General features: G+C 49.0%; 4 pseudogenes; 2 read left to right on the top strand and 2 right to left on the bottom strand.

The window, feature by feature from the left end:
* Positions 1-512: 512 nt before the first annotated feature.
* Positions 513-1,316, top strand: LOC138099210 (feather keratin Cos1-1/Cos1-3/Cos2-1-like; annotated as a pseudogene).
* Positions 1,317-7,368: 6,052 nt separating this feature from the next.
* Positions 7,369-8,129, bottom strand: LOC138099293 (feather keratin Cos1-2-like; annotated as a pseudogene).
* A 4,530-nt stretch (positions 8,130-12,659) lies between these two features.
* On the top strand, positions 12,660-13,423 carry LOC138099209 (feather keratin Cos1-2-like; annotated as a pseudogene).
* A 7,338-nt stretch (positions 13,424-20,761) lies between these two features.
* On the bottom strand, positions 20,762-21,531 carry LOC138099231 (feather keratin Cos1-2-like; annotated as a pseudogene).
* Between the last annotated feature and the right edge of the window lie 3,670 nt (positions 21,532-25,201).

A 25,201-nucleotide genomic window follows, 5' to 3' on the forward strand; every position in this document is an offset into this window, starting at 1 on the left:
ATTTTAAACTAAAAGAGGAAAGAGTAGATTAGATGTTACAAACAAATTCCTTTCTCAAAGGGCGGTGAGGCAATGGAACTCTTCTCACAGAAGCTGTGGCTGCTGCATCTCTGGAAGTGTTCAAGGACAGGCTGGATGGGGCTTGGAACAACCTTGTCTAGTTATTGTCTCTGTTTCTCTTTATGAAGGAGTTCTGTGCAGCCCAAACCATTCTATGATTATATGATTCTATGAGTGCTGCAGCTTCTTCCTGAAAACAACACTTCAAACAACCACACCAGAGTGATCAGGATAGCATCACTTGCCTGGTCTGGGCCCATGCAGTACATAAACTGAGTTTTCTGCCTGCACTGCTGCATTCCTGCCTCAGAAATCCCAGGGCCTTTAATCCCAGGGATCAGAAGAAGCCTTCATTGGGAAACGGGCATGGAACAAACCTGGAAATGAAAAGGCAGCAGTGCAGGAAATGAAAGCACAGCCCATATCATTATGTGTGCTGGTTTGCATTCAAGATGAGCTTGCTGGGAAATTGTTACCTCTGCAAAGGCTGTCCCTGGTCCTGCGGCAGTGAAGGGCAGGTATAAAAGGCAGCCCAAGTCTCTGCTCTCCCATCCACTTCTCTTGCTTCCTTCTGCTTGGGAACCAGGTGAGTCCGAAGCCACTTCTCTTTCTCTTCCAAAGGGAGATCTCCACTTGGTGGACATCTCAACTGATGTTGGCTTTCTTGTATTTGGGGTTTGGAGCATCTGGTCATGAGAGAGGAAAGGAGGGAGGAGGCTGGCATAGAGAGAGGCTGGTGACTGTGGTTCGTTTTGGTTTATGCCCTGGGAGAGAACTTCCTGAGTCGGGCTGCTCTTTGTAGGGCTCCTGGCACAATCTCCAGCTTCCCACTCACAGTGGCCTTGGCTCTTTTGTGATGGGGTAACCAGGCTGCTCTTCACCCACCCACCCACTGTTGTGCTCTGTTTCCTCTCTGCTCTCTCTGCCAGGTGCACCTGCAGCCCCAAGACATGTCCTGCAACACCCCGTGCCGGCCCTGCCAGCCCTGTGGCCCCACCCCGCTGGCCAACAGCTGCAATGAGTGCTGTGTCAGGCAGTGCCAGAGCTCCACCGTCGTCATTGAGCCGCCTGCTGTGGTGGTGACCCTGCCTGGGCCCATCCTCAGCTCCTTCCCACAGAACACCGTGGTGGGATCCTCCACCTCGGCTGCTGTTGGCAGCATCCTCAGCTCTGAGGGAGTGCCCATCAACTCTGGCGGCTTTGACCTCTCCTGCATCACCAGGCGCTACGGTGGCAACAGAAGTCGTCCCTGCTAAAGATGCTGGGAAAGCCCCATGGAGACACCTCAGGGAACTCAGAACATGGTGTTGGGCAGGGGATCTAGGTTTTGGTGCTGTTTGTGGGATAGGTGACCAAACTTGCCTTTCTCTTGGTTTTCATTGTTTGCATTGGCTCCTATGTGCTGCAATGATCCCCAAAGGCCATCTTGGTAGGGACCATTTGGTTTCTCCCCTTTGTGGGACAGGTAGACCAATATCATGCAGGAACTATTCCAGAGCCAAGGAGCGCAGACTCTCTGCTGCTCCTGGTGCTGCCTGTGCTGCTGACCTCTGCTTGCAGTGGCTTTGTTGCCTTCTTTCATTTCATTAAAGTTCTTCTGCATTCAAGTCTGGCCTCTGTGTGGTCCTTCCCCCTGGTTGCACTCCTGCATGCCAAAGCAGAAAGGTGTTGCTCAGTTATGGAAGTGGGTGAGGGCATAAGGAGACCCTTCTCCATTCACAGAGGAATGGAATTTTGGGGCACCATGGAGGGGCAACTCTTAAGGATACAATCTCTTGGAGCTGAGGAAGACATCCCCTGGTGCTCTGCTTCCAGACACCATCAAGCCTTGTCTTGATGTTTCTTTGCCCACAAATGCCCAGAAAGCTGGGAGACCCTGAAGCAATAGCAGCCCCATGATGTCCTGAGGACGAGTGTTCCCATCAGTATGGCCAGAGCTGCACTTGAGTCATTGGTGTGACAGTCCTGGACATAATTTCCTCTATAGAGTATCAGGAGTTGGAATGCAGATAACAACCTTTTTGCCGGACCATGGTTTCTACTCCATCCTCCTCTCCCCTTCACAACCCAATAAAAAGTGAGGACAAATACCCATTGAGCACTTTCTTTTCCCTATGCCATGTTCCTTTAGATCAGAACACATTGAATCTGAGGTCTCAGCCTCTGCCTAACACAGCACCAGGCTGATGGGTTGCATTGGCACATTTGGCATTGGCTTGAACACGAGGCAGAGATGTATCTCACACCAGACAGCACTGACACTGCAGTGCAAGCAAACTCACTCGAGCATAACCTGGATGAAGCTGGCAAGATTTCTTAGCCTTTCTGCTGTCCATAGAGCAAACCTCATCCTTTTGAAGTCCTTAGATCTTGGGAGAGCTGTGTCCTGGCCTGGAGAAGCAGGGAATGAGGACTGCAAGCCATGTTTAGGCATTCCCAATATTGTTTACACCGAATTAAACTAGGGATCCAAACTAGTGTGAAATCATCCTAATTGGTCCAGGAATCATCATCAGCAGAGTGTGAGCTTTGAAGCAGTAGGAAAAGGAGGACTGAAGATAGAGAAGACTGCATTTCATTGCCTGTGGTGAGGATAATTCTCTGCCAGGTTTGTTCTGTTTTTCAGCTACAAGGAAGTTCCTGCAGACTCTGGGTGCTCTGTGGAACTTATTGACAGAGCAGTGCAGAGTGTCACTGCTGTAAGTAGAGCAATCCCTCATAAGGAGGGACACACACACACATACACACTCTTATGCATGCCAGAAAGGAATCATGCACAAATTTTTGCACCTATGTGTATTCACACAGTCCCAGCTGCACACAAGTGCACGTGAGACAAGTCACAGCCAGCACAGCTTCATGAGAGGAAAGTCCTGCTTGTAAGAACTGATTTCCTTTTATGACTAGGTAACCCACCTGCTCGATCAAGGGAAGTCAGTTGATATAATCTTTTTGGACTTCAGTAAAGCTTTTGATACTGTCTCCCCCAGGATCCTTCTGGACAAAATGTCCAGGTCACAGCTGAATAAACACATCATGTGATGGGTGAGCAACTGGCTCACGGGTCAGGCACAGTGACGGTGATGGGGTGACATCAGACTGGTGACCTGTCACTACTGGGGTTCTGTAGTGCTCCATCTTAATCTTTTTTATAAATGACTGGGATGCAGGATTGGAAGGAAAACTAAGCAAGTTCATAGATGATGCAAAACTGGGAGGAGCTGTCAACTCCCTCAGAGGCAGCAACACCCTACAGGGAGACCTCAACAAATTAGAGGGCTAGGCAATCACCAACCATTTGAAGTTCCACAAGGGCAAGTGCCCATTTCTGCACCTGGGATGGCTCAACCCGGCATGTACAGGCAGACTGGGCAACAAGAGCCTGGAAAGCAGTGCCATGGAAAGGGACCTGGGGGTCCTGGTTGATGGCAAGTTGGATATGAGTCAGCAGTGCCCTGGCAGCCAGGAGGGCCAACAGTGTCCTGGGGGGCATCAGGCCCAGCATCACCAGCCGAGCAAGGGAGGGGACTGTCCCACTCTGCTCTGCACTGGGGCGGCCTCACCTCGAGTCCTGGCTGTAATTGTGGGCATCACAATTTAAAAGAAGACATTAAGCTGTTGGAGAGTGTCCAAAGGAGGCCACAAGGATCGGGAAGAGCCTTGAGGGGAAGGTGTATGAATAGCATCTGACGTCATTTGGTCTGTTCAGCCTGGGGAGAAGGAGACTGAGGTCAGACCTCAATTCAGTCTACATCTTGTGAGGGGAAGAGGAGGGGAAGGCACTGATCTCTGCTCTGTGGTGACAGGACTAGAAAGAATAGGCTGAAGTTGTGTCAGAAGAGGTTTAGGTTGGATATTAGAAAAATGTTCTTTGTCCAGAGGGTGGTTGGGTGCTGGACCAGGCTCCCCAGGGCAGTGGGCACAGCACCAAGCCTGACAGAGGTCAACAAGAGTTTAAACAACATTCTCAGGTGCATAGGGTGACTCTTGGCAGTGTCCTGTGCAGGGCTGTGAGTTGGACTTGACGATCCTTGTGGGTCCCTTCCAACTCAGCATATTCTGTGATTCTGTGAAAGAATGAACTGTGGCCTCTGCTGTGGACATGTGGAGATGATGGTGACTGGGTTGGAGCATTCTGGAGAGGAACAAGGTCCCAGACATGGGCTCCACACACTTCTCTCTGAAAGAGAAGGAGGAGCAGAATTTGTCTGGGTTCATTGTTACACAGGATAGCATAAAATCCAGGAACTGAGTCATACCTTGCCAACAAGGCCACCAAAGACCCCCAAAGCAGAGATCCAGACTGACATAATTTGCTTTTACTACACTTGTCCAGCATGTCACATGAGTCCTCTGCCCAAGCTGATGTGTTTTGATCCAGAATTACTTGGGCCTCACATCTTGTCACACAAAACAAACAAACAAAAAAATAATGTGTTGACTGGGAAATGTGCCTGAAATACAACAGGAAGTATAAGCACAGCCATTCAGGAAGCCAAACCACAGCCCAGAGCATTAAATGGGATGTTTTGCATTTCAAATGTGATATTTTGCATTCAAGATGAGTCTGACAGAAAATGACTCAGGGGCTGGGCAGTGGCTGCATAGGAGCTGGTGGCTCTCTTTGAGCCCTCATAGGATGAGGCCAATGAGCCCTCATACATCTCTGCAGAGCCTCCACCTCCTGGCCCTGCATGTTCTTTGACTCACTCCTGATGTGGTGACAGGCTGCTCTTCAGGTATCCTCATATTTTTCTTCCTCCCTACCCTGTGTTCAGGTGCTCCTCATGCCCCAAGACATGTTCTGCATGGAGCAGTGCCAGCCTTGCACTCCTTGCTGCCAGCCTTGCGGCCCCACCCTGCTGGCCAACAGCTGCAATGAGTGATTGGGGTTTTGAGAAAAGCTCAGGGAACAAAACGAAGACTTTTTATTTAAAAAAGAAAACACAAAACCCCAAACCTTTTTCACAGGAAGGTGGCTCAGGTGAGTCTCTGATTGGTTCCTTCTAGCCCTTGGTGCAGAGCACACAGAGAGGAGAATGGTCAAGTGTTCCGTTCACAGCACATGGCAAATAATTTCCTGTCCAAGGATGCACAGGGAAAACAGTTCCAAAGCAGGTTTTTTTTCACCACCTTTTCTTTCTTCTCAGGTCACTGACACTGACTCCTTCTGGAAGGATGTAATGGCCTGGAGGTCCCTGGGTACACCCAGGAAATAGTGTTCCAAGAGAAGAGCTCACCTTTCCCCGAGCTCACCCTCTCACAGACACATCCCCTCCCTCCCTCCCTCCCTCCCCTGGGTTGTTGCACAGCCGAGGAAGTTCCCTGCACCAGGGTGTCTTGCACAGCACAGAGGTACAAGGCACTGTCAGAGACCTCCACTTCCTCCACCTGCAGGACACTGTATTTCCCCGTGGTGTTCAGGTGCGTGGTGATACGGCCGCTGTGCTTGGCACCAGGCCCTGCGTGATAGGAGACCAACTGTGGGGCTTGGCCTTTCTGCAACTGGTACCAGAGCAAGCCATTAAAGCTACTGGTCTGGCAGGCACAAACAGAATGGAAGGTGCTCTTTCCTCTCCTCTGAGTTGTCATTGCTGGGTGACCATGATCTGCCCAATATGGTGCTTGGAAGAAAACATGGGTCAGTGATTCTGCAGGGAAAAGCTCTGAGAGGAAAAACAAGAGGATGCAAAGTGACAGCAGAAAAGGCTCCCTGTTCCTTGTTCTGCGCCAAAGCCACATTTACAGGAACACCAAGGCAGGGGTGTGTTTGGGCAGGAGGTTTGAGACCTCAGCTCAGCATGTATCCCATAGCAAAATAATGCCATTTACCTTCCACAGGGATACCCCAGAGAGAACCAGATCTTCCGTACCTAATATCATGCTGCCCAGAGTCTCCAGGGAACAGCCTGTAGTGCTTGGTCCTTCTGTACCGGCTCCAGGACACCTTCAGCAGGATGAGGAACCTGTGAGATGTTTAATCCTGCTCCTCATTTCTTGTCCTTTTGGAAGTCTCCAAGGTTAAAGGAGACAAAAAAGCAAGCCCTGGCATTGCAAACATGCAGGAGGAATGGCTAGCCAGGGCTTGCTGCACAACACATGCCAGCTAGAGGAGAGACTGGGACACCCTAAGAATGAGTGGGATGAGAGAGTTTTTGTGTCCCTGCATCAACTATCAAAAGTCCTGTCTGTTTGGGTTGAAACTTATGAAAATGTTTACCGCAGAGAGAGAAAAGAGCTTCTGCAGAACTTTTTCTTCACGCACATCTGTGAAAGACTAGGCTGAGACAGATCAGAAGGAAGAGGCAGAAGTGATGGAGGACTGCAGAAAGAAAAATGAGACAAGATGTCTGAGATGATCAGGAGAGGAGATTGTTTTCCACTCTCATTGTTTTTAAATTTTTAAGTAGTAACAGCACCTAGACAAATCAGGCACAAACCAACATATTAACTAATATTTCCCATAATTTGATCATAATTCAAGACTTCGGTCAGGAAGACATTGATGGACAGATTAGATCCATCCACACATGGGACAAATGTTGTGATTTAATACTGAAGCCATAAGTCCTTTGCACAAACTCAACCAAAAGTCATTTACCACAGTTTACTGAGTATACGACTGATACCAATCCAAAGCTGTGAATTACCTCAGCCCTGCATGCCTGGACAGCAGCTTTGCCTGCCTGTGCTGAAGGAGTGCATCTCATCTGCTCATACTCCTGTGTGGGAGCAATGGACCCTAGACTAGGTAAGAGAGTAAAGGAGAAAGAAGAGAAGAGACTGTGGGCTGGACCCCGGAATTCTTTTTTCCCTTCACAACTGTTGCCTGATGTCTCTCTGATGGCCTTTAGCTGCTGAGTAGCCAGGGATGACTCTGTCATCTCCAAGGAAAAGGGCAGGAAGAAAACTCCACTGCAGGGAATCTCATCCTCTGCTTCCTCCACCTATTCTCCCTGAGCAGACTGGAAGATTTGCTAGAGAGCAAAGGAGGACTTAGAGGCCAAGGATTGGATGCAAAACAACTTTATTGAGTGTAAAGAAGAAAAGGAGGTGGCTCACAGAGACCACGGGGGCAGCCACTAAGATGCAATGGAGCTCCTGCAGAGCAGTGTGCATCTGCCTGCCCAAAAGAGAGAGGAAGGGAAACATGTCCCCCTAGACTGGCCTGGGGAGACATGAACAGCAAAGGAAAGACAAAAAAAAGTAGAAAAAGGGAACAATGAAAATGTCCCAAAGCTCTATCTCCTGCCCAGAACCATGTTCTGAGGTCTTGGAAGTTCTTGCCCAAGGAGGGTGCCAGCAGATTTAGCAGGGACGACATCTGTTGCCATAGCGGCTGGTGATGCAGGAGAGATCAAAGCCGCCAGAGTTGATGGGCACTCCGTCACAGCTGAGGATGCTGCCAACGGCAGCAGAGGTGGAGGATCCCACCACGGTGTTCTGTGGGAAGGAGCTGAGGATGGGCCCAGGCAGGGTCACCACCACTGCGGAGGGCTGGATGGCCACGGTGGAGCTCTGGCACTGCCTGACACAGCACTCATTGCAGCTGTTGGCCAGCGGGGTGGGGCCGCAGGGCTGGCAGCAAGGGTTGCAGGGCTGGCAGCAGGACATGGCTCGGGGTCCCAGGTGCACCTGGCACAGAGGGCAGGGAGAAGCAGAATGTTAGGACACTTGAGAAGCAGCACTGCCCCAAGCACCCTGCAGCCAAGGCACCTCCTGGCCCACACTGCACTGCCCACCTCAAAGCCCAGGAGCCACCTCAGCCAAGTCCCAGCCTCTCTCTGCACAAGATCTTCTCCCCCCTGCCTTCTCCCAGCAGAAGCAGCTCCCAGCCCTGGGCTCTGACAGCCCCGATCAGCTGAGACCTCCAGCCAGGAAAGAGCTGGGCTGGAAGCAGGAGGAGAAGGATTGGAGGCTTCCCACTCACCTGATTCCTGAGGAGGAGGAGGAGGTGGTGAGAGAAGTGGATGCGAGAGCAGAGACTTGGGCTGCCTTTTATAGCAGTCCTGCACTGCCTCAGGCCCAGTAGCACCTTGGTGGAAGTAATAATTTTGTGACCAGCTCATGGCAAATGTGCACCACCCCAGCTAATGGCAGGGGCTGTGTCCTGGTTTCCTGCACTGCAGCCTCTTCATTTCCTGGCTTCTGCCACATGCTTTCCTATATGAAGATCTCCTTCTGTAAGTGCTGGGATAAGAGGCTCAAGAATTTACAAGGCAGGAGTCTCAGATTAAGGGCTGTTAGCATCCCTTGTGGGCAGGTGATGTTCACTTTGGTCATTTCTGAGTGGTTTGTTTGTGGCAAAGCTGTCAATAAAGAGGCACCGCTCTTGTGCTTCTTGCCCACATGCCCAAGGACTGCCCTGTGAGGGGACATGACAACTTCCAGACATCGTTTCCTTCTTCCCTCTGGTCTTTCTTACCATCTGTTCTCTGTGTCTCCCCAGGCCAGTCTATTGGGGATATTTTGCTCTCTCCCTCTGCATGGCAGGCAGATGTGCACCCTGCAGGAGCTCCACTGCATCTTAGTGGCTGCCTCTGGTGGTCTCTGTGAGCCGCCTCCTTTTCTTCCTTAGACTCACTAAAGTTGTTGTGCACTCATGCCTTGGCATCCAATTTCTCCTTTGTTCTGTGGCAACTGAACAAATTGTTTTGTTCCAGTCCTCATGTACAAGGTTAAACAAGGCATAGGGTGAGAATCCCAAGCAGTGGATTTTTCCTCTGTGCTCTTTCCCTTGGAGTTAATGAAAACATCCTTGACTGCTGCACAAACAGAAGCCACCAGTGAAACCACAAGTTCAAAATGTGGCAGCAGTGGGGGTGGGATACAAAAATTCCTTTGCCTTCAGCCTTGAGTAATGCTCTAATCTATGTCATTCCCCAGATATCCATGGTCTTCTGCATGCAGGAAAGGAACTCTTCAAGGCATTGCTGGGCTCAGGTACAGAATGTCCCGTGAAGCCTGTGAGGTTCCACACATGCTCCTCCTGCCCTCAGTTCAGGGCAGAGACATGATCTTTCTCCATCTTACTGGCCCCTGTGCACATCTTGCTATGTCCAGAAACCAAGGCTTCACCTGCCCCTGCTGAGACCCAAGCACTGGTCTCAGTTGCCAGCACCCAAATCATCCCCAGTTCCTCTTCATGGTCAGCCCCTCTGTGTGGGTCCTTGTGCTGAGAAAGTCTCAGTGCTCTTAGTAGATCCCATTTGTGATGAGGTCCTCCCCAAGCGTCCTGTTCTCCAGGGAGAAACGGCCACACTCCTTCAGTCTTCCCTCATAGCACAGGTTCCCCAGCTCTCTGCTTTTCTTTGACACATACAATGGTGTGGGAGCGGATCAGCAGAGGCCACATCAGGGGACTTGAATTAAATGATGCCTTTTTTGGTGCAGAAGGGCCAGTCAGCAGGAGCACCACCTGGGTGAAGAGCACCACAAACCCAATGTCCACATGACCACAGCTTGTAGGAAGCAATGGTTTTCCTGGTGACAAGGAAAGTCTCCATCAGCATTGACGCAGCAGTGGAGATGTACCAGATCTTCACAAAGGAAACACGGTGACAAAGAACAAATGCAGTAAGGTCTGGAGGTACTGATTGCTCCATGCAGGGACAATGAGAAGGCCATTCCCCACTAGGGTTAGAAGATACATGGAAACGAAAAGGTTCACTGTATGTGTGGTAATTCCTGGTTGCACTGACTTTTCTTTGTCTCATTCTTAATTGTCTAATTCAAATGCCCAAGACTCCTGATAGCTGCACAGTTACAGAATCACGAAAACACCTTCAAGATCATCAAGTCCAACCGTAAACCTAACACTGCCCACTCTAGCACTAGCCTGTGTGTCCTTGTGCCACATCTACACTTGTTTGAAATCACCTTTAGGAGTAGTGAATCAACCACCTCCCTCAACAGCTTGTTCCAGTGCTTTCCAATCCTTTCAGGGATTAATTTTTCCCTCATATCCAATCTAAACCTCCCCTGGTGCAACTTGAGGCCAATTCCTCTTGTCCTATCACTTGTTACTTGGAAACAGAGACTGACACCCATGTCACTACAGCCTCCTTCCAGGTACTGGTGGAGAGTAATAAAGTTTCCCCCTGGACTCCTTTTCTCCAGGCTAAATAATTACAGTTCTCTCTACAAGGTAGATCATAGGTGGAGGTTTTATCACATGTCATTGGGAAGAGGAGAGAATGCTGGGTGAGATGTGCCATGGTCTGTGGCAAGGGAGCTAAAGGTATGGTGGGACACCAACTGAGCTGAGCATTCCTCTGCAGCAATTAATTCATTCATGAAAACATGTTAATAATTTACTATATTGTTGAGTGAAAGACTCACAGCTGTTGCTTTGTCTTCAGGGAAACAAGCCCGATGTGGGAATGGATGGATATCTGTCCGTTCTGGGTTTGACATATTCCTGAGGCAAGGCCAGCTCACGTTTACAGACAGCACCAAAGATGCTCCATAGGGACCATAGGGACCTTGGTGGACTTTGAGACCTGGGCCTGTGCAAAAGTCCAAGAAGATCATCTGAAAGGTTCTGTACCTGGGTTCAAGGCAGGACCAAGGAAAAATACAGCATGGGTGGGGAATGGATTGAGATCTGCCCTGCAGAGAAGGACTCTGGGTTTTGGTGCAGAAGAAGCTTGACATGACCAGGCAATGTGTGCTTGCAGCCCAAAAATCCAACCATGTCCTGGGTTGCATCAAAAGAAATATGACCAGCAGGCTAAGGGAAGATATTCTCCCTCTCTAGTTTCCTCTCATGAGACCCCATCTGGAATAGGCCCATAGGAAGGATATGGACCTGCTGGAAAGGGTCCAGAAGAGGCCATGAAGATGATGAGAAGGCTGGAACACTTCTGCTACAGATTAAGAGAGTTGGGGTTGTTCATCCCAGAAAAGAAAAGGCTCTGCAGAGACTTTATAGCACCTTCCAGTACCTAAAGAAAGCTAGGGGGACCGTTTATAAGAGCATGTAGTGATAAGATAAAGGGGAATGGCTTTAAACTGAAAAAAGTAGTTTTAAATTAAATATTAGGAAAAATTATTTCCTGTGATGGTGGTAAGGCACTGGAAGAGGTTGTCCAGAGAAGCTGTGATTGCCCCTTCCCTGAAAGTGTTCAAGGCCATGTTGGACAGAGCTTGGAACAACCTGGTCTAGTGGAAGCTGTCTCTGCCCACAGCAGGGGGTTGGAACTAGGTTATATTTAAGGTTCTTTCAAAGACAAACCGTTCTATGAAAATATTTTATCTTATCACAGCTAAAATGGGAAATGTAATCCTGTCCGGGGGCTCAGGAGAGTAACAAACACATGGTGGATTTTCTCTCATCACCTTTTTCCTTTTCCCTGAGGCGAAAACCTCAGTCTCTCACAGGAAAGGGATCATTGTACCATGCCGCTCCTCTGAGCTCCCACATCTCCTGTAGCCTGGACCTCATGGGGAACAGCCTTTGGTGCTTGAACCTCAGAAATTTGGGACTACAAAGACAGTTGAGATTTTCTGCACTGTCCTTTCTGGGAAACATGGAAAGTGGTTGGGCTGGGAGAGAGGGGCAGTGAGGGATGGAAGGTTGGGAAAAGAAAAGCTGTAAACCTGACACTGGTTGCCAGGTAGACAAGTACAAGGGCCAATTGATATCACTGCCCACAGTCCTCTGAGGAGAAAAACAGTAGGAGATGGAGACTGTTCCTGCTGGAACAGATAGGAAGCAGAAAAAAGCCATTGAATATTCTCAAGAAAAATGGTATTTCTAGTCATGCTTAAAGATTCAGAAGAAATACTCCAAAAATACAGCCATCCAATGTCCTTGGTAGGTCCTTCAGGAAATGAAATGCGTGGAGGTTATGATGTGGTTTCCTTAATGTTAGTATCATCAGATGATGTATGGATGAGGTCCCATGACAATAACCAGGGTTCAGCAAAGTCCAGCAATCACCACATGGGCTCACAGAGATGAGACAGGTCCAGGTCAAGTTGGGAAGTTACCTGTGTATCAAAGCCCAAATTCAGAGCAGTGGGGTCCTGGCCAGATACAGGCACAGATGTGTGACAGCTGGAGATCTAACTCAGATCACAAGCATTAGGACCTAATCATGAAAGCTGCTTCAAGAGGAAGAGGAGTTGGTTCTGGCTGAAACCTGCCAGCAGAACCACCTGGCAAAGATCTCAGCAAGGCCACCAAAAGGTAGGGAGAAACACTCTGAGCAGAAGCCCACCTGAGAATAACACTGAGTGTTGATCAGAGAGTGATGAAGGAAGCAAAAGAAAAAATGTGTCAAGTCACATGCAGACCTTGGGCATGTATACAAGATGCACAAGAGCAAGGTCGATTTTCAGCCACCAGAGGAGTCCAGAGGAATGACACAGGTACAAATCATCTGCCAGCATGGGATGCCAACAGCCCTTGATCTACACCTTCTTTATCCGCTGATGTCCTTCTGCCCTAAAATCCTTGATGCTCTCATCCTGGCACTTTGAGAAATGACCCTACACATAGGAAAGCATGCGGAATTAGCCAGGAAATGAAGAGGCCGCAGTGCAGGAAACCAGGACACAGCCCCTGCCATTAGCTGGGATGGTGCACATTTGCCATGAGCTGGTCACAAAATTATTACTTCCACCAAGGTGCTACTGGGCCTGAGGCAGTGCAGGACTGCTATAAAAGGCAGCCCAAGTCTCTGCTCTCGCATCCACTTCTCTCACCACCTCCTCCTCCTCCTCAGGAATCAGGTGAGTGGGAAGCCTCCAATCCTTCTCCTCCTGCTTCCAGCCCAGCTCTTTCCTGGCTGGAGGTCTCAGCTGATCGGGGCTGTCAGAGCCCAGGGCTGGGAGCTGCTTCTGCTGGGAGAAGGCAGGGGGGAGAAGATCTTGTGCAGAGAGAGGCTGGGACTTGGCTGAGGTGGCTCCTGGGCTTTGAGGTGGGCAGTGCAGTGTGGGCCAGGAGGTGCCTTGGCTGCTGGGTGCTTGGGGCAGTGCTGCTTCTCAAGTGTCCTAACATTCTGCTTCTCCCTGCCCTCTGTGCCAGGTGCACCTGTGACCCCGAGCCATGTCCTGCTGCCAGCCCTGCAACCCTTGCTGCCAGCCCTGCGGCCCCTGCCCGCTGGCCAACAGCTGCAATGAGTGCTGTGTCAGGCAGTGCCAGAGCTCCACCGTGGCCATCCAGCCCTCTGCAGTCGTGGTGACCCTGCCTGGGCCCATCCTCAGCTCCTTCCCACAGAACACCGTGGTGGGATCCTCCACCTCCGCTGCCGTTGGCAGCATCCTCAGCTGTGGCGGAGTGCCCATCAACTCTGGCGGCTTTGACATCTCCTGCATCACCAACTGCTATGGTGGCAACAGATGTCGTCCCTGCTAAATCTGCTGGCAACGTCCTTGGGCAAAACCTCCATGACCTCAGAACATGGTTCTGGCAGAACATGATTCTGGGCAGGAGATAGAGCTTCTGGACATTGTATTTACAGCTTCAGGATGATGTTTCTTTACCCTACTATTCCATCTTGTTTCTGTGCTATGTCTCCCCAGGCCAGCCTACGGGGACATGTTGCCCTCTCTCTTAGGGCAGGCAGATGGACAGCCAGCAGGAGCTCCACTGCATCTTAGTGACTGCTCCTGGTGCTCTCTGTGTGCCATGTCCTTTTCTTTAGACTCAATAAAGTACTTTTGCATCCAAACCTGGGCCTCTGAGTCATCCTTCATTTTCCAGCAAATCTTCCATACTGGTTAGGTAAAAAGGTGAAGGAAGCAGAGGGTTTGACTCCCTCAAAGCTGACAAAGCCATCCCTGGCTACTCAACAGCCAAAGGTCATCAGGAAGACCATGGCTCCAAAGTTTCGCAACAATTGTGAAGGGAAACAGCAATGTCTGGGGACGGCCTACAACCTCACCTCTTCCTTCTCCTCCCCTGCATTACCTGGTCTACAGTCCATGGCCTGCACACAGGAGCATGGGCCCTCAGCACAGGCAGAACCCAGCTGGTATCTAGACATGCAGGGCTGAGGTAATTCACAAGTTTGCTATTGGCCATACTCAAGCTAATGCAGTGGTAAACGACTTTCAGCTGAATTTGTGCAAATGTCTTATGGCTTTTTTATAAATTTGTAGCATTTCTTGTGTGTATGAATGTATGTAATCTGTCCATTGAGCTCTTCCTGGATGAGGCCTTTGATCAAACCAGTGCCCACTGCTGCTGTGTTTACCTTTGGTCGACTGTCCATGCCCACTTTGTGACCTCATTCCTGTGTTTGCACACTAATGTGTTGTGCTTGTCTCCAGGAGATAGAACAAGGATGTTTGTTCCAAAAATGGGCTGCCTATCTCAGTAGGCCCCTTGTCCAGCCACAGCTTGTTTTTTCTCACAGTGCCTTCTCACCAACAGTCCTTGGTTGGCTCCATGGCTATCTATCTGGCTGTTGGTGTTTGAGACACCTTATCATCTGGGCTTCTGCATCACCTGTGGCTCAAACATCGATACGGACTTGGACTGAAAAGGGAGAAGGAGAGAGAGAGAAAGGGGAAAAGCTATATAAGCTATCTCTGAGTTTGGGGGGTAATCTTTTTATAATTCCCCCACACTTTAATATACCATTTGATTACAAAAATAAAAGTCAAAAAGGTTAACAATCAGAAGGAAGGGTGCAACCTCTTATTAAGAACTTCAATTGCTCTTGGTGACCATCCAAATAAAATTTCCCAGCAATGGCGTTCCCTGCCTTTCTTTGGTCACTCCAACACCCAGTGGATTTTTCTACATCAGGATGAATGGTAATCAAAGTTTTCTGTCCATTTTCCTGAGCTTCCTTCCATAGCAGTTTTCACATGCAAGTGAGATTCATTCAGTAGGAATAGGCTGCACATCTTAAGTCAGTATATAATTAAATCATAACAATTGGTAAGATATAAGAGGAGCCAAATAACTAAAATCACATCCCAAAATGTCAACAAAGTTACAAACACAAATATTAGGTTACTTGTACGGACAATAATGTTGTCTACAAATACAAAACCATAAGGGGTTCTCACACAGGCACATCCATCCCATCGGGCCCATACTCTGTGCTCTAGGGGCTAGAGTACATCTCCGTTGGGATTTAATCCTGACACAATGACTGGGTATATGGTACAAACTGAAGCACCATGTATTGTTGCAACAAAAGCTGTGGGTTTACAGTTAGTGAGGTCATAAATGAAAATAAATAGTTGCTACTATTATCTAGTTGCTAGCAGTAAAATTCCTTTTCCAATGTAGTTGTATTATCCCAGCTTTCCTTTTGAATGTCACCTTCCTTCGTAATTGCTGCCACACTAAATTGCACCCAGAAGAGAGAAGCACGTGTGGTACAGAATGCATATGGTTACTATACTGATTAGCATAAACAAAAGAAATGAGGGTCTCAACCCTGTGGGTCGAGCTTGTTGATGTGTGAACCAAATTTGGTTCCTGCTGGCAATGATTTCTCCCACAAAAATGATAAGCAGTCCTTTGATGATTAACTCAGTCTTCAGTGGGATGTGCTGGCATGATTCCCAGTAACATTCCTGGAAAGATAAAACACTACATGTCTTGGCAGAGTTGGCCCAGACACGTTATCCCTTAGCTGCTCAAGGTGTATAACAGCTTGGAGTAATGACGAAAGTACCTTTTCCCACTCAGAGTATCTCTCTTCCGTCTCTTTAAATACAGTTGAGTAATAAGGATCTCTTTGGTCCATCAGGGCCAGTTTGGTCTTGACATTCCTCAGATGTAATCTCAGCTTCTAGTTCATGAACTGTTTGCCACACTACTGTTGCTGCTTTGCCCACTTTTTCAGAGGGGGTGGTGGTGTGTCCTGCAATTAGAATATTACATAATTACATGTCCAGAGGAAGTGAGATTGTCTGTAAAAGTTTGGCAAGGACAGCCTGTACAGTCGTGGGGGAATCTTTTTTGCCTGTGTGAGTGTCTGATAAAGGTGTATTGTCCTTCTTTCCAGACAAGTGCAAACTGAGCCTTGTCATATTCCTGGCAGGGAACTATAAAAAAATATATCTTTTATATCCAGGGTTGCTGTACACGAGTGGGAGGCTCTCTACATCTCAGTTACCAATTCTGCAGAATTCAGCACATCAGCAGTTAAAGGCACACTATTGGCACTCAGTTGGCTGTAAAAAACTAAGATACAACTCTTCAGCTCTTTCAGGAGCCAGAAAGGAGAATTAGAGCAGGAGTGTGAGTGAGTCTTTTCTCCAGGTCTGTTACCACCCCATCAATGCCCAAGCACATGGGCAAGCAGGGAGAATCTGCTGCTACTGCAGAGTTTTGTCCTTCACTTCACCTCACGTGGGTGAGTCTCTGCTCGTAAGAGCGGCCATTGAACTGGGACCTTTACAACACCCAACCTCACTGGGAGGGACCCTCACCATCTGCTTGGGTGCCTCAGGGGAAGCCCGTGATCCTGACCCCCTCCAGAGGGAGCCTCTCCCAGCTGCTTGAGGGAGCCCCGCTCCCACTGCCATCCCCAGGACATCACATGGGAGACGTGACAGCCAGGGGAAAACCCAAAACAACCCCTCCCTCCACCTTCTCTCTCCTTCCAAGACTGCCCAGCCCCTGCTGTTTTCTGCTGCGGCTTTGGGGGTTTTTGCTGCATTTTAATTCGACACCCCACATCTGCCCATACCCCCACTGCTCCTGCCACAGCTTTGGGGTTTTTTGCTATGCTTTGTTTGCCACCCCAGGTGTGCTTGCCTCAGCTGTTCCAGCCTGCCACTCCAACGTTCCTGCTACAGCCCATTTTGCACCCCGGAATGGCACTGAGACCGGCTGAGTTTTGCAAAGGGAGCCACCTCCCCGCTCCCCCGCCGCCTGAGCCGCCATTGCCACGCGCAGTGAGGCGGCGAGCTCGCGCCACAGCGCCCCCTGAAGGCGCGGGGGAATCACCGCACCCGCCCTGCCCGGCCGGGAGCCACCAGCGCCCCTGGCGGCCGTGAGCGGAACTGCACCGAGGGGAAAGGGCCTGCGGCCGGGAGCGGCTGGCACCGGGTGTCTGCTTCTGTTTGTTGGTGCTGCCGTTGTGGTTTGTTTGCCTTGTTATATATACTAGCACAGAACTGTAATTCCTTTTCCCATATCTTTGCCTGAAAGCCGCTTAATTTCAAAGTTATAATAATTTGGAGGGAAGGTTGTCATATTTTCCATCCCAGGAAGGTTCCCACCTTCCTTGGCAGACACCTGTCTTTTAAACCAAGACAATTGTCAATATGGGGTAGAGTGAAAGAGAAGTGAGAGAGAGACATTAAAGAAAGAAAGGAAGACAGTTCACCAGTCCTGGCTCCAGCACTGATTCAGTGGATGGAGTATCCAGCCAGAACAAGGATATTTGTCCCAGAAAAGTGCTGTCCTATGTCCACATGGCCCCTTCTCCAGCCACATCCCGTTTGTTCTCACAGCGTCTTCTTACCAAGAACACTCAGGTGGCTCTGCAGCCATCTGGCTGTGGGTTTGAGACATGCACGAGGATTCCTTGTCTTCTATGCTCCTACACCAGTGCCCAGTGAGATGGACACAGATGCTGTCTGTGCCATGAACTCTGGGCAGGAAGAGCATGGGGGGAACCTCACAAGGTCCATAGAGTGTTGTGTGCCTGAGTTGTTATTTTGAGCACAACTGTGCTTCAGGAGTTCCTGAAGATGCTGTGAGAAAAAACAGGATGTGGCTGGAAAAGGGGCCATACAGAGGTAGGACAGCACTTTTCTGGGACAAACAACCTTGCTGTAGTTCCTGGAGAGAAGCACAACATGGGACAGCACAAGGGCAGGAATGAGGCCACAAAGTGGGCATGGACTGTAAGGGGGGACCAAGGCCACAAAAGACCCCTGAAGCCTCCAACCCATTTCCAGAAAGGTCTGAAAGAACAGACTGCATGAGAACTCATTTGCATAGAAAGCAAGAAACCTATCTTTGGGGCAGAGAAACCTATCCATGAAAAGGTACACCCCCAAGTCAGGGCAGTGCCCTTAGAACCTTGGACATCCTGTGGACTGGACTGGCACAGCTGGATGGATGCTGCAACCAGGACTGACATCTTACTCACTGGATTGATGCTGGTACCAGGACTTCTTTTTCTCTCTGGTTCTCTCTCTTTCCTTCTTTCCTTCTTTCCTTCTTTCTTTCCTTCTTTCTTTCTTTCTTTCTTTCTTTCTTTCTTTCTTTCTTTCTTTCTTTCTTTCTTTCTTTCTTTCTTTCTTTCTTTCTTTCTTTCTTTCTTTCTTTCTTTCTTTCTTTCTTTCTTTCTTTCTTTCTTTCTTTCTTTCTTTCTTTCTTTCTTTCTTTCTTTCTTTCTTTCTTTCTTTCTTTCTTTCTTTCTTTCTTTCTTTCTTTCTTTCTTTCTTTCTTTCTTTCTTTCTTTCTTTCTTTCTTTCTTTCTTTCTTTCTTTCTTTCTTTCTTTCTTTCTTTCTTTCTCTCTCTCTCTCTCTTTCTCTCTCTCTCTCTTTCTCTCTTTCTCTCTTTCTCTCTTTCCCTCATTAATTCATCTCTCCCTCTTTAATTTCTCTCTTCCCTTTCACCAAGCCCCTTAATCCAAAACACACTGCCATGTGTTTATATAGTAGGTCTGGGACTACTATAACATACTAATTTCCATACCAAGTGTGTAATTTACTAATAAAATTTTCTGATTTTATTCAGACTCTCTGAATTTTGCCATTCCTTTTGACTGTGAGCATTTATGAACCTTGAGTGTTTTCTACACCTTAAGGGTGGGACCCCATGGTCTGCTGTCATAGGTTAGTAAGCATAGTCCCGGAAGGGATGTCCTTGCTAAGGGGTGCTTACAGTTTCCTCTGGGACCTGATAGAACCTATCAGCTGGCCAGTTTGAATATGGACAATTCTTTAAGCCACTTAAAGTTGTGACCGCCTCTGTGATCCACACTTAAGAATAGACAGACCCCCCCCCCCAAGCTCTCTCTCGTTTCCAGTGCTGGGACAGGTGGCTGCAGGCCCCGTGTGGGGGCCAGCGGGCCCGGCCAGGCCCTGCTTGGGCCAGGCCGGGCCGGGCCACAGCCATCCTGGAGTCGATGGACCTGTTCCAGCCGTCGAACCCCCCCCACTGCCTTGCCGTGGGCAGCCGGAGCGGCTCGGCTCTCCCCCCTCTCCACTGCGATAAGAAAAATTCAACATTCCAGCTGCAAAGCTGCAAGGCCGAGGTGAGATTAACCCTTTTATTGCTGTGAAGAGCTGAAAACCTGAGGGAAGAGAGAGAGGAGATGCTTATAGCTGAAATTCTGTTGTGAAGCTATGATATATCAGAGTATCCCGTTGTAATTTCATGAAGATATGGGGGGTGGAGTGTTCAACTCGTAAGCAATAGGCAGATGCTGCCGCAGCTGTAATTTCATGAGAAGTTTGGACAGAGAGAGATGAACCAGATGAGGACTTTTGCTCCAAATGGGAAAGGAGAAAACCTCAGTTCTTAGAGATGCTCCCAGACATAGTCCTAACAATGAAGATGAGGAAGACCCTTTGCTCCCAGGGAAGGAGAAGGGCCTCTGTTTTTTGTTTCTGAACGACTCAACCTTAAAACTGTACCCCAAAAAACTTCAAGAGTGGACCCTCGAAAGCAGTTGCGGGAAAAGCTGCAAGTCAGGGGAAGGGACTCGCATGCGAGCAGAGAGACTCCTCTTCCTAAATGGACGGAACAATATTTGGAAGTGGGCGGCTGTCTCGTTGTGATAATGTTTTCATAGCACGAGCAAGAAGAGACTTCTCTTTCTACATGGACTGAACAAGGTTATTATGGAAGTGGTAAACAGACTGAACATCTCAAGGGTTGTCTTTTTACATTGTCAGTGGGAGAAGGGAGGAAGGTGGGGGGAGGAGGAGAGTTCTGAAGGTGGTATAATTTTTTTTTTTCCTTCTTTTAGGTCTGTTAATAAACTTCTTTATATTCATTCAAGTTTGGTGCCTGCTTTGCATTTCTCCTAATTCTTATCTCACAGAAGATAAACAGTAATGAGTATTTTAGGCCAAACCACTACATCTGCGTAACTTAATTGAGTCCTGCCGGGTGCTGAAGGATTCTATGAGCTACCTATCTCATCTGCCTTTGACCACATGTGCTGCTCATGGACCCTAGACCGGGTAGTGAAGGGAGGAGAAGGAGGAGATGAGGCTGTGGACTGTTCCCAGACATTGCTGTTTCCCTTTCTCATTCCTGCAACTCTTTGGAGCCATCTTTTCCCTGTTTGCCAGTGGCTGTGAAGTAGCCAGGGATGTTCTTCATTAGCTCCAATGGAAAAGGCAAAAATAAAATCCACGATAGGGAGTCCCACGCTCTGTCCCTCCACCTTCTACTCTGAGAAGGCTGGAAGAGTTGCCATGGAAAGAAGGAGGACTTAAACGCCAAGGCTTGGATGCACAACTTTAATGAATGTAAGGTAGAAATAGAGGTGGCTCACAGAGAGCACCAGGAGCAGCCACTAAGATGCAATGGAGCTCCTGCAGGGTGACCATCCACCTGCCCTAAAGAGAGGGGGGAGGGCAATACGTCCCTCCTAGACTGGCCTGGGGAGACATGGACAGCAAAGGAAAGACAAAAAAAAAGTAGAAGGGAACAATGGTTCAGGCACTAAATACAATGTCCCAAAGCTCTATCTCCTGCCCAGAACAAGGTTCTGAGGTCTTGGAAGTTCTTGCCTAAAGACGTTGCCAGCAGATTTAGCAGGGACGACATCTGCTGCCACCATAGCGGCTGGTGATGCAGGAGAGGTCAAAGCCGCCGGAGTTGATGGGCACTCCGTCACAGCTAAGGATGCTGCCAACGGCAGCAGAGGTGGAGGATCCCACCACGGTGTTCTGTGGGAAGGAGCTGAGGATGGGCCCGGGCAGGGTCACCACAACTGGGGAGGGCTGGATGGCCACGGTGGAGCTCTGGCACTGCCTGACACAGCACTCATTGCAGCTGTTGGCCAGCGGGGTGGGGCCGCAGGGCTGGCAGCAAGGGTTGCAGGGCTGGCAGCAAGGGTTGCAGGACATGGCTCGGGGTCCCAGGTGCACCTGGCACAGAGGGCAGGGAGAAGCAGAATGTTAGGACGCTTGAGAAGCAGCACTGCCCCAAGCACCCTGCAGCCAAGGCACCTCCTGGCCCACACTGCACTGCCCACCTCAAAGCCCAGGAGCCACCTCAGCCAAGTCCCAGCCTCTCTCTGCACAAGATCTTCTCCCCCCTGCCTTCTCCCAGCAGAAGCAGCTCCCAGCCCTGGGCTCTGACAGCCCCGATCAGCTGAGACCTCCAGCCAGGAAAGAGCTGGGCTGGAAGCAGGAGGAGAAGGATTGGAGGCTTCCCACTCACCTGATTCCTGAGGAGGAGGAGGAGGTGAGAGAAGTGGATGTGAGAGCAGAGACTTGGGCTGCCTTTTATAGCAGTCCTGCACTGCCTCAGGCCCAGTAGCACCTTGGTGGAAGTAATAATTTTGTGACCAGCTCATGGCAAATGTGCACCATCCCAGCTAATGGCAGGGGCTGTGTCCTGCTTTCCTGCAATTTGGCCTTTTCATTTCCTGGCTAATTCCGCATGCTTTCCTATGTGAAGATCTTCTGTAAGTGCCAGGATGAGAGCATCAATGATTTCCAGGGCAGAAAGACGTCAGCATAGGCAGAAGTCTCAGATTAAATATTTTTGGCATCCCCTGTGGGTAGGTGATGTTTACCTGTGTTATTCCTGTGGTCTTGTCTGTGGCAAAGTTGCCAGGAAATGGGCACCACTCTTGTGCTTCTCTCCCATGTGCCCAAGGACTCTGCTGAGGTGACATGCTGCATGTCCACAACAGTGTTCTCAGTTAATGATATTTCCTGACCTTATTTGAATGTAAAGATTTTTGTTTGCTCCATGAAGACGTGTGAGCACACGCACGTGTGATGGTCTAGGCTTGTAGTAAAATCCTTGGTCAAATTAGGGGTAAGATTATTCTAGGATGTCTTGACAACACCTGAATAACAAGGCAGTCATTGGTCACAACCTGTGTGAGTTCATGAGAGGAAAGTCCTGCTTGTCAAACCTAACTTCCTTTTACAACAAGGTAACCCACCTAGCTGATGAGGGGTAGCTAACTGATGCAATCTTTTTTGCATTTCTCTAAAGTGTTTGATACCATCTCTCAGAGGATCCTTATGGACAAAATGTCCAGGACACAACTGGATTAATACACTGTGTGATGCGTGAGCAACTGGCTCTTGGGTCAGGCACAAAGGGTGACAGTGATGCTGTGACATCAGACTGGCAACTGGTCTCCAATGAGGTTCCTCAGTTTTAGGGTCAATCCTCTTCAACATCTTCATGAGCAACTTGGATGCAGGACTCAAACGAATACTAAGTAAGTTCGCACATGATACAAAACTGGGAGGACCTGTCAACTCCCTCAAAGGCAAAGATGCTCTGCAAAGAGACCTCATCAAATTAGAGATGGGCAATCAAATTAGAGATCACCAACCATTTGAAGTTCCACAAGGGCAAGTGCCCATTTCTGCACCTGGGATGGCTCAACCCTGCATGTACAGGCAGACTGGGCAACAAGAGCCTGGAAAGCAGTGCCATGGAAAGGGACCTGGGGGTCCTGGTTGATGGCAAGTTGGATATGAGTCAGCAGTGCCCTGGCAGCCAGGAGGGCCAACAGTGTCCTGGGGGGCATCAGGCCCAGCATCACCAGCCGAGCAAGGGAGGGGACTGTCCCACTCTGCTCTGCACTGGGGCGGCCTCACCTTGAGTCCTGGCTGTAATTGTGGGCATCACAATTTAAAAGAAGACGTTAAGCTGTTGGAGAGTGTCCAAAGGAGGGACAAGAAGGTGGTGAAAGGTCTGGAGGGGAAGCCTTATGAGGAGCCACTGAGGTCACTTGGTTTGTTCAGTCTGGATGAGGGGAGGCTGGCAGGAGACCTTATCGCAATTTACAACTTGTGGAGGGGCAGACACTGATCTCGTCTCTCTGGCGACTAGGGACAGAACTCAAGGCAAAGGCATGAAGTTGTGTCAGGGGAGGTTTAGGTCGGCTGCTAGGAAAAGGCTCTTCCCTCAGAGGGTGGTAAGGCACGGAACAGGCTCCCAGGGAATGGTCACAAGCCCTAAGGCTGCCAGAGCTCAAGGAGCATTTGGACAACATTCTCAGGCACAGGATGGGATTGTTGGAGTGTCTGTGCAGAGCCAGGTGTTGGGACTTTGAGCAGCTGCTCTCACCCTGTTGCGTGTGTCAAAGAAAAGCAGAGAGCTGGGGAACCTGTGCTATGAGGGAAGACTGAAGGAGTGTGGCCGTTTCTCCCTGGAGAACAGGACGCTTGGGGAGGACCTCATCACAAATGGGATCGACCAAGAGCACTGAGACTTTCTCAGCACAAGGACCCACACAGAGGGGCTGACCATGAAGAGGAACTGGGGATGATTTGGGTGCTGGCAACTGAGACCAGTGCTTGGGTCTCAGCAGGGGCAGGTGAAGCCTTGGTTTCTGGACATAGCAAGATATGCACAGGGACCAGTAACATGGAGAAAGATCATGTCTCTGCCCTGAACTGAGGGCAGGAGGAGCACGTGTGGAACCTCACAGGCTCTAGGGGACATTATACCTGAGTTTTTATTCTGAGCCCAGCAGTGCTGATAAATAACATAGAGAATAAGAAATTTTCAGTTCTCCTGAAGTTGATGAATAGAGCTTAGATTAAATGGCAAAAAAAGATAAAATGATGTAAAGATATGAACACAGGATGATAAACATGGCTGCAACCAGTGGAGAATCAGATGAAAAGAACTACAGTGTTTTTTGCAAGTCATGGGTTATTTGCAAGTCATGTAAGAAAGAAGCAACAGTGCATGCCCAAAGAAAAAATTCAAGGAAAAGTCACATTTAATATCAAAGAATTCAGTGAATATGACCATCAGAAACATGTTTTTATGACTCTCCAGGATCATAAAAGGACTTCCAGTAGGAGGTGGATGCATGCAAATTAGTTCTAGGAAAGTGATCTTTATGAATTAGATAAGAAGCACATTTTAATGAATATGAATGATTATGATGGATAAATACCTTGTTGTAATACCTCATGATACACACAGAATAAGGAGATATCATCTGTGTGTCCTGTGCAGATAAAGAATGCCTGCTTTCTAATGCTTCAAATTGTGTTAGGAAGTTTATTCCTGCCAATTTAGGTATCAGTGCCTTGAACAGATCCTTTTCTGCATGCAGGAGACCATGGATACCTGGGGGATGACACGGAGTAGATCATTATGCAAGGCTGAAGGCAAAGGTCTAAGAAGGAATTTTCACCTAAAACTGAAAAGCATCCCTGAATTTTGGCATTATAAACCACAAGGCATTTACACAGGAAAGATGGACACATGACCAAAGCCAAGAGCACCTTTTGGAGGTCTTGGTTTCACAGGAACAGGGACTCCATTGCATAGCTGGAGCATGCTTGATACCAATTCCAACTTGTGAAATATCTGAGAACTGAATGAAACAGTGGCAGCTGGGCCCTGCCATGCGCTAAAGGAGGTATGAGATACATATCTGTGCCTGTGTGCTGGCCATGGACACCCGGTAACCGAGCAGAGGAGAAGGAAGAGATGAAGCTGTGGGCTGTTCCCAGGCACTGTTGTTCTCTATCGCCACTGCCAATATATTTTGGATCAGTGGTCTGAATGCTGTTGGCTGTAGAGTACCAGGGGATGTCGTCATCAGCTCCAAGGGAAAGGGCACAAAGTAAAATCCACTGCAGGGACTCCCACCCTCTTCTTCCTCTATCTTTTTCCCTGAGAAGACTGGAACAGTTCCCACAGGGAGTATCAGTGGCAGCCACCAGGATGCAGTGGAGATCCTGCAGGGTATCCATCAGCCTCTCCTGTGGAAGGAGGGAGGGCAACATGTCCCCACTAGACTGGCCTGGGCAGATAAAGACAACAACAGAAAGAGAAAAGTGGAGGAAGGAAATAGCAACCTGAAGCTCTGTCATGAGCCCAAATAATGGAGACCTTGGGCATGCAGGTGAGAAGCAGAAGAATGGTGCCCCTTTTCTGACAACTTTGCCGTAAACAAATCTGCAGGCATGACACAGGTTTACATCACCTGCCCACAGGGGATGCCACTAGCCCTTGATCTGAGCATTGTGCCT

This window comes from Aphelocoma coerulescens, chromosome 27 (assembly GCF_041296385.1).
Source record: "Aphelocoma coerulescens isolate FSJ_1873_10779 chromosome 27, UR_Acoe_1.0, whole genome shotgun sequence".
Classification (NCBI taxonomy): Eukaryota; Metazoa; Chordata; class Aves; order Passeriformes; family Corvidae; genus Aphelocoma; species Aphelocoma coerulescens.